The sequence below is a fragment of the Callorhinus ursinus genome, unplaced genomic scaffold (genome assembly GCF_003265705.2).
Source record: "Callorhinus ursinus isolate GAN/ISIS: 27379988/994484 unplaced genomic scaffold, GSC_fseal_2.0 scaffold3, whole genome shotgun sequence".
Taxonomy (NCBI): domain Eukaryota; kingdom Metazoa; phylum Chordata; class Mammalia; order Carnivora; family Otariidae; genus Callorhinus; species Callorhinus ursinus.
The window spans coordinates 52,402,107-52,414,887 of NW_027397065.1; positions in this window are offsets into that span (position 1 = coordinate 52,402,107).

Sequence of the window (12,781 nt, forward strand, 5' to 3'; positions counted from 1 at the left end):
ATGCACTTGTGTGTATGTGTGTGCATGCGAGTGCATGCATGTGAGTGTGCACATGTGTGTATGTGCGTGCGTGCATGTGTGTAGGCACATGTGTGTATGTGTGCATGTGAGTGCGTGCATGTGTGTATGCATGTGCGTGCATGTGTGCGTGCGTGTGTGTATGCACATGTGTGTATGTGTGTGCATGTGTGTAGGCACCTAGGCGTTTTTCACCATATGTGCCATCTGAGCAACCATTTCTCAAACGTTTTCTAAATTGATTTGTTTTCTTTACTCATATAAATTAATTTATAAAGGATGACTGGTCTGTGTGAAAGGAAAACACAAGTTTTGCTTTCTAGAAATAGAATTTCATAAATGAAAACAAATATAGTGAAAACAAAACAATGCACCACATTCAAACTAGGTCCTGTTGCCCACAGCAGATGCCTGGCCTCGGCTTGATCTGGTATTATTTGACAATAAAAAAATGAACAAGTGGCAGGGAGCGTTGTAGGCAGACTAACACGGTTCTCCTGGAGCAATCAAAGAAATGGAGAAAGCAGTGCAAAGGACTGAAATCCTCACAATGACAGTCAGTGCTATTCAGTGCCATGCCTGACACGGACTTCCCACTTCAGGGAAGGGGGAGCTCAGTGTCGTAAGATGGAAGGGGAAAATACGAATGTAATCCAGGATGGGAAGCTCTGTGGTAGGAGCTAATTATAGGGTGTTATGGCAACTCTGGGGAGGGCACTTACCCCAGTATGGTACCCAGGGCATCAGGGAGGACTCCCTGGAGGAAGTGACATCTAAACTGTGTCGGGGGAGGGAGAGAGAGAGAGAGAGAGAGAGAGAGATCTACTTAATTCTGATTGCAGGCTGGGTATGGAATTGACAGGGTATGTGTCAAGCAAAATTCCAGAAGGTGGAGGGGACTTGGTGATTTCTGAAAACAGCAGTGAGTTTAGTAAAGCTGGAGCAGAGTCAGGGAGGTAGGGAAGGGGAAGTGGGAGAAGCTGCTAGAGAGGGAGCTGAGGGTGAGGGGGAGCCATGGAAAAGTTATAAGCAGGAGAGAGAGACATGGTCAGATTTATGCATTAGAAAGATGATTCTGGAAGCCGTATGGAATGGCTGACAGGGCCTTGGGAAGGCAGCTGGGAAGCCCACTAGGACCTAGCTATGACAACACCACACTCCAGCCTTTACTTGGATTTCATCCGTTCCCCCACTAAAGTCCTTTTTTTGTGATCCAGACTCCCAGGGTACCAAGCTACATTTTGCTGTCATGTTCCCCTAGTCATCTCTGGTCTTCGATAGTTTCTGTCTTTTCGTATTTTTCATGACCTTGGCTGGCCATTGTGACCTCCTTCCTTTTTGATAACTGCTCCCATTGAGATGTGTGGACAAGGGGAGGAGAGGAAGGAGAAATCCCAGGAAGCGGACCGGCCCTCACCCAGGCAAGAACCAAGGGGGCCAAGGGAGGCAGGCAGACTAAATCAGAAGATGTGCCACCTTTAGCACGTTAATTAAGTTCTCTGAGCCCAGCGACGCCAGAATGAGATGAGATGGCACACAAAAGTCCCGAGCACACAGTGCCCGGCACATGGTATAAATGCTGGATGAACTGACAGATTTGTTGACCTTCTCTATCTCATAGACAAGGAAATGGCTGAAGCACATCTCTCTTTGGGGGCAGGCCTTTACCCAAGGAAGAAAGAAGTTTGATGCAAGACTCAAAGCAAACGAGGCTATTTTTAAAGAGGCTTAATACAAATTGTTTACATTACAAAAAATGCCTGACTCTATCCATCAGTTTTATTTTAAAGCCAAGATTTAAACTTTCTTTCCTAATATGTCTTATTTGCCACTTTGCAATTCAATCCTGTGTTTCTTGATGGAAGCCTAGAAGTCTCCCCCAGGGAGCACAGACAGGTGGCCCCTCAGGGGCTGGGAGGCTCCATGCAGCCCTGAGATGTGATGGGGTGGGGCCGGGGCCAAGGAGGACTTGGGCGGCGGGGCTCAGACTCAGTCATGGAGCGGCTCAGCTTCGCTTTCCAAGAGAGATGGGTCGGGGGAGGTGGGTGGGAGGGAAGGACACTGCTTTCCAAACGATTTTAGAGGTGAGAACTCCAGCTCCCACTTCTGGGGCTGCCTTTGACTCATTGCTCAGGGCATCGGGATAGATCCAGGGAAGAGTTCCCTCTGGGTGAGCTTCCAGACAGGGTACAGGGAGGATGACTGAGGTCACATGGGCAAAGGGAAGCAAGGCTTTTGCTCATCTGTGGCTGTCCCTCTTTGTGAGAAATCAAGAGTTCCGATAGGGGGCAGTAATGTCTTCTTAAATAGTATAGTGTTACCAAAGAATGTATATAATGGCTCTGGATTAGCCTCCAGCAGTGGCTTTCAGACTTTTTTTTTTTTTTTTTTTTTTTTTTTTTACTGCGACGCACAGTGAGAAATGCATTTTACTTTGGATCTCAGTATGCATGTGCACAAACATGTGTATAATACACGTTTGACAGAACACTATTTAGTCCTTACAACATGAGGTGCACTGGCCTATTCTAAGCACTTTAAAACTCTTCTATTCTAATTTAAAAATATCCAGCTTATGACCTACTAAACTGGTTTCTCACAGACTCACTAACCTGCAGTTTGAAAAGCACTGACCTGTGGGGACATCACAAAGAGCACAAGAGATAGCTGGCCTTTGTTTTTTCTTATATATCATTTGATGGACAGCTTTATTGAGACCAGAGAATGTGCACATATCAAAATAAAAATAGAGGTTGATATTTTTGAATGAGTATTATGCACTAGGGTCTATCTAAAACTTTTCTCATGTAATCCAACATTTGGAGGAAGATACAATTGCTTTTAATCTCCAATGAGATTGAAAGAGTGGAAGTGGCTTAAGTCTATAGTTAGTAAGTGGTGGAGGTGAGATTTGAACTCATGTCTCCCTGATACTGAAACAAAAGCATTAACTTCTTACATTATATTATGGGTCCATGTCAGGTGACACGTCTCTGGGACAGACACCATCACTAATATGATCACCAATAGGAACAAGATTAAGACTTGCTTCATCAGCCTGGAATATTGGGCTGAAATCAACATGGTGAGTCTGGTGGGTCAGAAAATGACTTGCTCCAGAACAGGATTGGAGAGAACTGATTTTCTAGGAGGTCTTAAGAAAAATATGAAGGTTATCATTGACCAGTCAAGCAGCAGCCTAGAAGAGAGGGTAAACCACCTTTCCCAAAAGGAAAATAAAAGGAGGAACAGTACAATGGCATAGTGGTGATAGATCAAAACAAATTAAAATTTAGATTTTGGAGATTCCAGGTGAGGAGCGGGGTGAGTGAAGGGAATTTGCAGGATAGCTCAGAGCCAACAGTGGACATGTATGGACACCTGAGCAAGGGAGGAGCCAGGTGGAGCCTTGAGGGTCTCACTCATCATGCTACCAGTGGCTTGAGTGGCAGAAATGAGATCATAGACATGTAGTTTAAAAAAATTTTTTTTAATTTAAATTCAATTTAGTTAACATATAGTGTCTTACTAGTTTCAGGAGTAGAATTTAGTGATTCATCAGTTGCATATGACACCCACTGCTTGTTCCATCAAGTGCCCTCCTTAATACCCATCACCCAATTACCCCATTTCCCCACCCACCTCCCCTCCAGCAGCCCTCAGTTTGTTTCCTATAGTTAAGAGTCTCTTAAGGTTTGTTTCCCTCTCTGTTTTTATCTTATTTTATTTTTCCTTCCTTTCTCCTGTGTTCATCTGTTTTGTTTCCTAAATTCCACAGATGAGTGAAACCATATGGTATTTCTCTTTCCCTGACTGGCTTATTTAACTTAACATAATACCCTCTAGCGCCATCGAGAATCGCCTACTTTTGATATCATGAAAGAGCTGGTGGGAATACCATCAACCTCCAGACCGTCTCGTGAAACAAATACGCTGGGGAAAGCCATGCTCGTGTGGAGATGCTTTCATTCTTATGGATAAAGAGTGCTAGAAGCAGTTTTTCACGGACTCACAGTATTTAGAAATGCTTACCTATTCTCTTAACCTTCTATTTTATTTAGGATTACAAAATGAATTATTTATCTATGGAAAGAATTTTTAAAATAGGTGATCTCTTCTGCCTTTGATGCTAACCTTTCAGATCTAGAGTATGATATTAAACATGATGCGTGTGGCTCTCAACTACTTTGCCATTCCTGCATGGGCCAACTTTTGTGTGTGAAGGTGAACTCTTTGTTTTTGAACTATCTTGTAAATTGAGGGCTCTTGCTGTTTGTTCATCGGGAGATAGATCGGACATTTGCTTCATAGAGATGCTCACCGGAATGCCCCTGACTTCTCTGCACAACGTACCAGACAGCAGTGACACCCGCTACATCTGCTTTCCTCCCTGGGGACCTGCTGTGGGACAGGCTAAGTAACAGCTGCCTGGTAATCCTGGTGACCACACAGCTACTTATTCATGAAACAAACAAAATGGACTTTTGTCTGCCCTAGAACACGTAGCTTTGGGACTCTGGTGGATTGAGGGAGAGAGGGCCAAATGGACAGATGGCCTGGAGAATTTGCACTTTGGATTGTTTTGAAGTCTTAAGTCTAAATGAAGTCTAAACGGATCTTCTCCACTCTTTCAAGTCCTGTGACATTCCTTTCTCTTCTTTCCAGTTAGGTAAAATCTGTGTCTCTTTCTTTCTTCTAGTATCCTTAAATTAAGTTCTCGCTTTTGCATGCCCTCAAGGATCCCTGTATTTTTCCTTCAGGGAACTTATCACAGTTTATCATTATACTATCTGTGTGGCTTTTGAACAAATAATCCCACCTCCATTGGAAGCTCCATGAGAGCAAGGACCTTGTCTGGGTCATTCAGCTCTGTGTTTTCAGAATTGTGCCCAATAACACATTGTAGCATCTCAATAAAGGTTTGGTGAATGGGTTAATAAAACAATGAAGGACTGAGACTTTGGGTTCAGATTGTGACCCCCTCTTATCACTTATGAGAGGGAGAAATTACTGCCTATTGCTCATGAGTGACTCGGGACTTGGGTGGTAGGCTCTGAGTTTGCACTCAGAGCAAATGCTTAGTTGGAGTTTATTGAGAATAATGAGCATAATTTTCACTTGTTTAGGATGAGTTGCAATATATGTCTTGGTGGTGTCTTCCTAATGTTGAAGAAGGTAGCAGTTATGACCAGGGATAATCATGGTCTGTTACTGAGCACCTGCCCTGTGGTAGGCACTGTGCTAAGTAATTCTCCTACAGTATATGACCTCATCCCCCAAATGGCTCAACAGAGAAGTTGTTATTCTTTCCACTTTTGGGGGGAAGGAATCAAGGCTCAAAGTCATTAAGACACTTGCAGACATTTTCTGAACCTGAAAATGAGCGCTTTTAATAACCATGTAATTTTGGCTTCATATTTTCTTGTTTAGAACTTAGGATCTTCAAGAGAAATATTTCTCTTATGAGCATGTGCTGGTTCCCCTTTGTCTTAAGGAGGAGCAGACCAGGAAACCGGGGGCAAGACCTTTGGTTTACATAAGCATCGCGCCATCAAACATCACAGGTGCTTCAGTGCTGAAGGTCTATGGAATAAAGAGCACCAGGTGACAGGTGACACCTTTAGGGTATTTTCTGGCCTAAGTATGCAGAGTATTGTTTCAGAACCCCCAGGTTCCTTCCTTGGGAAATTAGAAATTGGGGATTTGGTGAGATGCATGACAAAAAACCCAGTCCCTGATTTTGAATATCTGTTGGTCGGCTTGGAGTAGACTGGATACACATGTGAAAAGTTTTAGGAGGAGATTCAGGGGATAGCTCCTGTGGGACAGAGGAGGCACGAGCCATGTTTCACTCCTTCCCTCCCTCCCTCCTTCCCACCCTCCCTTCCTCCAACCAGTCACCCACCCACTTAACCAACCAACCAATGTTCAGCACCTCTCATGTACTGGGCTTACACTCCAGTAAGCAAAGTAATCACAGTCCATGACCCCATGGAGCCTATGGTTTCTGGGTGACCAAGGTCCTCTTATGAACTTCTCCAACATTCTTGCCTTCACAGCTGAGATTTGAATGCTCACTCTAGACACTGTGCTAAATGTGTGCTCCCATTATATCATTGACTCCTCCTAACAGTCTCTCCCCACCCAAGAAGTAATTGTATGCGATAGTTGTTCATACAGTACATGAAAGGAAACACATTCAGAGAGGTTAAGTAAGAGATGAACTCTTCCTCAAAGTCCTATAGGTAGAAAGTGGCAAAGTGAGCAAAGGAATCTAAGCCTTGTCCATATTGCTATTACCAAAACTGAAGCTAGACTTTTGCTAAATTTCAGGGGACTTCAGCCAGATTGATCTTGTTCACTTATACATTCTGCCCAGGATGAATGGTGGTACCAATGAACAACTCTACAGCTTATCAGATGCGTGGCCTCAGACAAGTTTTTAGCTCTTGTTGCCTCACTGTCAGCATTGGTAAAGTGAGGGTGATAATAGTACTTATCCCATGGGGTTCTTGGGGGGGTTAAATGAGTTAATCCATGTGAAGTGCTTGGACTAGTGCTGGGCCCATGTCATGTACATGGTGGCTCTGATGGCTGTTGTCCTACTGATAGACATTGCAGAAGAATACTCGTTTGGGTGAGGATCAGGAATTCAACTTGGAACATGTGGAACTTACAGTTTGCATCTGACCAGATGTGAAACCAGCTTAATGTCCATATTGTCCACCTGACCTCATATGCCTGAGGTCAGAGATCATCTGGGTCCCTGATGCACCCACAGTACAAGAACAGTGCCTGACCCATCGAAGGTTCTCAATATTGATTGATTGGACAAATGAATGAATGAATAAATGAATGGACCGTAGACATTACTTACAGTATAAATTATACCTAGATAACATGATGAAATAAAGAAATATGCCCTCGGTGGGACATCAGCAGACCTGAATTAGAGAGGTACGTGAGTGAGTAAGTACGGGCTTCCTGCAGAGACTCTGTAGGACGTGGGGCCTCCAGGAAGAAACGAGGTCATTCTCTTTCCAGTTCTAACATGAGCTGTCATTCCAGGGCTCTGGGAGGTCCTGGGCCAGGCCTTCACAGCATCCCGAATTTCTCCCCTGGCCAAGCCCTGTGGCCAATCCCTATGAAAGAAAAGGACCTTTCTTCCTGTCCTTTGACTTTAAGCTGGGGTCAAAGGCGTTAGGCTGGTTGGAAAATAAATAAAGTCCCTGGGCAGACAAAGGCCATTCTAAAGCCAGGCCGCACTGTAAACATTGGCTTTCCTTTTCTTTGGCCTGAAGCTTCCGGGTACTTCCCTGGGCCCACCATGACCTCACTTGGCCTAAAGGCCTGGGGCCTGCAGCAGACTCTGGTGGTCTTGTGGGAAGAGTGGAGGGGCTTATGAGGGAAATCAGAGGTAAGTGTCTAACAACTGGTCCTCTGAAAATGTGTGTGTGTTTATGCACACACAAGTTGATCAAGTTAATCGTAAATTTTCCTTTTGTAAAAGATGTACAGCAACAATTTACAAAAGCAATAAATATGAATACCTTCGTTGTAAATTTTCATATAGCCGATTGATTCTCAGACAGTGCATTCATTGATTTATGTGGAACTCTTGTATCTAGAGTCAACTATGGTTGCAATTGGATGACAAGCATAGTTTTGATATGAATATTGATTGATATTTACAAGTAAGATAAAGGAGGTTTGAAATCACTTGTTTGTCAATAGCGTGAGTGACTATTTTGCATTTGAATTTGAAAGAACATTGCCTCAATTTTTTTGTGCTCATCAAATGGAATGGCTATGGACTTGACAATTTTAAGTATAATCTGCGTTGTTAGCATCACTTTCTTAAAACTGGACAATCAATGAAGCCATCAATTAAGTCCTGATTTATAGCATTTGCAAATTTCTGTGGTATAAATACTCCCACCTTGGCTGATTTCAAGCTATTAATGTGATGTCGCTGAGTATAGGCTGGGGAAGATGTGCATATAACCATATAGTATTTGTACCACACAGAGATGAGGGGTGTGAACAAACTCCAGAGCACATCTAACAGCGAAGACTACTAAGCTAACTAGGAAATGGTGAATATTGAGTATTTATGACCTCTTTTTAATGTGATATCTGAAATCATGAGTTTATATTCTTTGTGTAATTTAACCATTAATAGTGGTTATGTTTAACAACCAGCTTACAAAATTCTTGATATTTAACAACTGGCTCTCAGAAGTAGGTTCAAGCCAACTCTAGCATACCACTGACCCCAGCTCCAACAAAGAAGATGAAGGCATGAGTGGGCCAGAGGTCTGTGGATGAGCCAGTGCCTAGTACTGGCGATGACACGGGACAAGTAAACTGATGGGGCTACCCGAAATGGAAGGTAAAGAAGGAAGAGATTCCTCTTGTTCAGGAAGTAAAGGAAATTCCCCAGGAACCCTCCAACCGGCTTGGAAAGTTCTTCACTCACTCACTCATAGCATATATTCTTTGGTGTTTCACTTAATCATTGACCTTGTAGGATTAAAGCATGCATAAGAAGAATGTAGTCCATGCTAGATGCTTTGCTCTTCAAGCGAGCTTTGCAAAGGCAGTGATTAGTTCAGTTTGCCTGCCTCATCTGAGCATCGCCTGCAAATGACTGCCTCCTTACTTACCAAACACAGCTGCGAGAAGTTTTGTCCTCCTTAGGTTGCAGCTTTCTTTTGAGCCTTTTGTTTAATGTGGCAGACATTTGAAAAATTTTTTTTTCTTCTTTAGAGAGGGAGAGAGAGCAAGAGTAGGGGCAGAGGGAGAGAGAGAGAATCTTAAGCACGCTCCACACCGATTACAGAGCCTGACACAGGGCTCCATCTCACAACACTGAGATCATGTCTTGAGCTGAAATCAAGATTTGGACGCTTAACCGACTGAACCACCCACACGCCCCTAATGTGGCAGACATTCTAGCCTCTGTGATTTGGCACTGAGGGTGGTTTGATTCCATGCTTATAACTACTGACATTTAAAGGACAAACACGGCTAAATTTTTGTCAAGAATTTTCTTAATTAACTCTCATTAAACCATTTTAATTTCAAGATCCATGTTCAACACAGTGCAGTGAAACTATTTCTACTTTTTGCCATTTTCCTTTTTATTTGATCAAAATAATTTTATAGAGATTAATTCTATTGCATGTGAGTTTTTATAAGAACGTCCTAACTTACTGAGTGTGATTTTTCTGTATCAGATTTAATTGTATCACATTTTGGCTTCTGCCCAAGTGAATTTTGCATTGTGGCTTTATTTCTAGTAAGTCCAGTTTCCCCAGTTCACATTTGATCCATCTGAACTTTGTCAGAACAATTTGATTCTTTCACCAATGTTTAGTCTTTAACACATTTTGCTTTGTGTGGTTTAGCTATTGCCAGTTTTATTTTGGACTTATTATTTCAAGCAAAACACTGAGACACAAGTGCCCAACCACCTTCAGCATCTTTGGAGAAATGGGCCTAGGTACAGGCCGACTGATCAGGTCTGAGTGAAGTGCCATCACCTAAGTTTCATCTAGAGCGGACAGGTGGATCAGTGAGTAAATATCAACAATAAGAACTTAAGAGAAACAGTGAGATGCAGAGGCCCAAGACTAAACTCAAAGATACACACGAAGCACAATGTTTCTAAATGATTCGCAAAGCCCGTGGGCTGCGTGGGCTGCGCGTGGGATCTTCACTAAGGCACCTTGAATCTGTCAGGGTTTGGGTGTTCAGAGGGAACAGAGTAAGGTCAGTACGATGCAGCTGACAGCCTTGGGCTCCAGGTTGGGTGCTCTGGGGTCTGAACCCAGCTCTGTTACTCCTTGCTGTGGTCCTCAGCCATTTTGGTTACTCCTTGCTGTGGTCCTCAAGTCCATTTTCCTCTCTAGGTCTCAGTTTTACCAACTGTCAAAGGATGGATTGGTCCTAAAAGTTCATAGGCCCTTTTGAAAATCTAAGGAAATCTTTGAGATCTGCCCTCAGAAATATGCACACACACTCACATTTTGTATACATCTTCAGGGAGTCCCTGGACCCTTTAACACATGCCCCAGGATGATGAGTTAGGAACGCCCAGCCTAGGTGATCTGCTAGGACCTGTCCAGGGTTGACATGCCAGGACTGAGGTAGGTGATATATGTACCTCTGCCAGGTGATTCCTGAGAGCTGACGCACACACTGTTTATAGATAAAAATGGAGAAATCCAGAAAAGAAGGATCTGGAATCCTTTGTATGCATGGCTGGTTCATTAGTATTTTCATTAATACTCTAAATGGTGAAGAGCTTAGACCTTGGGATTATATCGTTCGGGTTAAAATCCCCATTCTGTGCATGATCTCAGGCAAGACACTTAACCATTCTGGACCTTAATTTCTGAATCTGTAAAATAGGAATATTATAGTATCAACTTCAAAGGGCTCGTGCATTAACCAGCTAGATATTTGATTAAGTCACCTCCTATCACCTCTTATATGAACAAATGTTCAGAGAATTTTATGTCATACAAGTGGTTAACTGTTACAGCTGGTGGGCTTTAGAGACCATCGAATTCACCTCTCATTTTAGGAAGAATCACAAAAGGGAGGAGCCTCACCTGAGGTCACCCTACTCACCCATGTCAGTTCAGGGCTGCTCTCTGACACTCCCCTTAGACAGTGGAAAAATTTGGCAACTAACGTGATGTCATCGGCATACCATTTTTCAGTGCAAGAGGAGGCCTATGCCCTCAGACCAAGTCCCATGTGATTATTTGCTGTATTTGTAGAGTTTTCCAATACCAGCCGTTTCTGCATGTGAGCACAGAATGATTCAGGGCAGGTTGAACACTGGTGGGTATGACTTCTACAAAAGCAATTTGTAGGAGCCTCTAATTCCATTGGAAATTAGTCACACTAATTCTAATTACAAGGTTTCTATGACCTTGGCTTCCATGACTGGCCGCCCCTCCCAGAACAGGCATTTCAACTACCCAACTGCAATATCAGGGGCTGTTTAATGTTACCACTCCTGGAAGGACCAGAGTCTCTGGGGGAAACCCTTGTGACATAATCACCTTATTATCTGACTCAAGGCAAAAGCCAAGGTAGAAACCTGTTTGAGAAATTTCTGAATTCAACCAGGCACTGGGACATACAGGATGATACCATAAAGACGGGGTTAACTTTGCTTTTGAGGGAACTGTGGATTATAGAACCTGTAGAATGACGTGTGTGTGTGTGTGTGTGTGTGTGTGTGTGTGTGTGTGTGTGTTGACAAAGGCCACCCCACTTGTGAGAAGATGTATGAACATTTACAGACCAGGAAACTGAGGCTCAGAGAGTCACATGCTTGCATTTCCAAAGAAGAACTGTTGATCATCTTAATGTGAGTATATTTTAAACAGCCAATGTTCTGGAGGGAAAGAAGGACTGCAGGTGTGACTAGACACAGGAATAAGTCAGAAAAAAAGAACAAACAGAGCAACCCACCCCACCCTCAGTTCCAGCATAAAGTCTCACTTCAAGGCTCTCAGGCTGTCTCAGTTTCCCCAGGACGGTCTGTCTATGAGAGAATGCGGAGCAAACTGGCTTAAGGCGGAGACAGCTTGCAATGACTCAGGGAAGAAAGCAGGTCCCACCCCATCCAACACACACACACACACACACACACACACACACACGTACACACATGTGTACCTACACACCCACTCCAAGAACCCATTCTTTTCTGTTTTGCATCCCGGTCTTTCCCCAGTGGCCATGGATCACTTCCTAGTGACAGTTCTAAATATTCTGGTTGCTACTTAGCTTTTCTGCGGTAGCCCATTCCCGCTGCTTCTGAGTTCCAGAGTGTTGAATCTTGTGGGTCTCCGTGATTATTGTGCCCCTGCCCAAAGCCCCCTGAATGAATAATCCCCAGCATCTGTGCACTTGAAAGATGACACAAACTCTTAATCGGTAGAGAAACCACCAGGACAATCAGGACAATAGAGAATTGTGGCAATGGCGCTTTTAATACAAGTAAGCAGTCGGAAAATGTCAACACTTTGCAATCTCCCAAACTCAGATTTAAGTGCTTCCCTCACGGTGATCCCCAAGGATACACAGTTCTGTTGGCCAAGCTATGGCTCCTGCCCAGGGATTCCATAACTCAGGGGTGATTTCTGGGTGTGTGGGATTTCAGATATGTTTCATTCTGCTTGAGAGGTGGACCTAAGTTCAGATCCCAGCTCAGGGTACTTAGTATCTGTGAAGTGTTAACAAATTATGTCACTGTCCCCAGCCACGATTCTTCCAACTGTAAAGTGGGATAATAAATGTATCGAAAGCACTTAGCATGGTGCCTGGAATATAGGAGATATTACCTTTTGACTCTGTTTAAGCCTATATATTTATCTGGGGGAAAAAAAAAAACTCATAAGGGAATTCAACAACTCCAAAAGGAACCCGGAGAAACATAAAGAAAGTAAGTTACAAAACAACCTTGATCCCCAAGGTCTTCCATGACCCAAGACATTGTTTTATGTATGTTTTGTGTGTTTATTTGAATGTGTGGTTGGGAGTTGTTTTTATTTCCCTCCTCCTTGGGCTCAGTAGGGCCCAACCAGTCCAGATAAATCAGCATCCCAAATCCAAAGAAGAAAGCAGAGTAACAACCCTGAGAAATTGGAGTTATAGGGATTATGTTCTTTGAACTGTAAAAGGAAATACTTGACCTGACCTAGAATTTCTGTACAATTCTTTGGTGTGAGAGACAGCT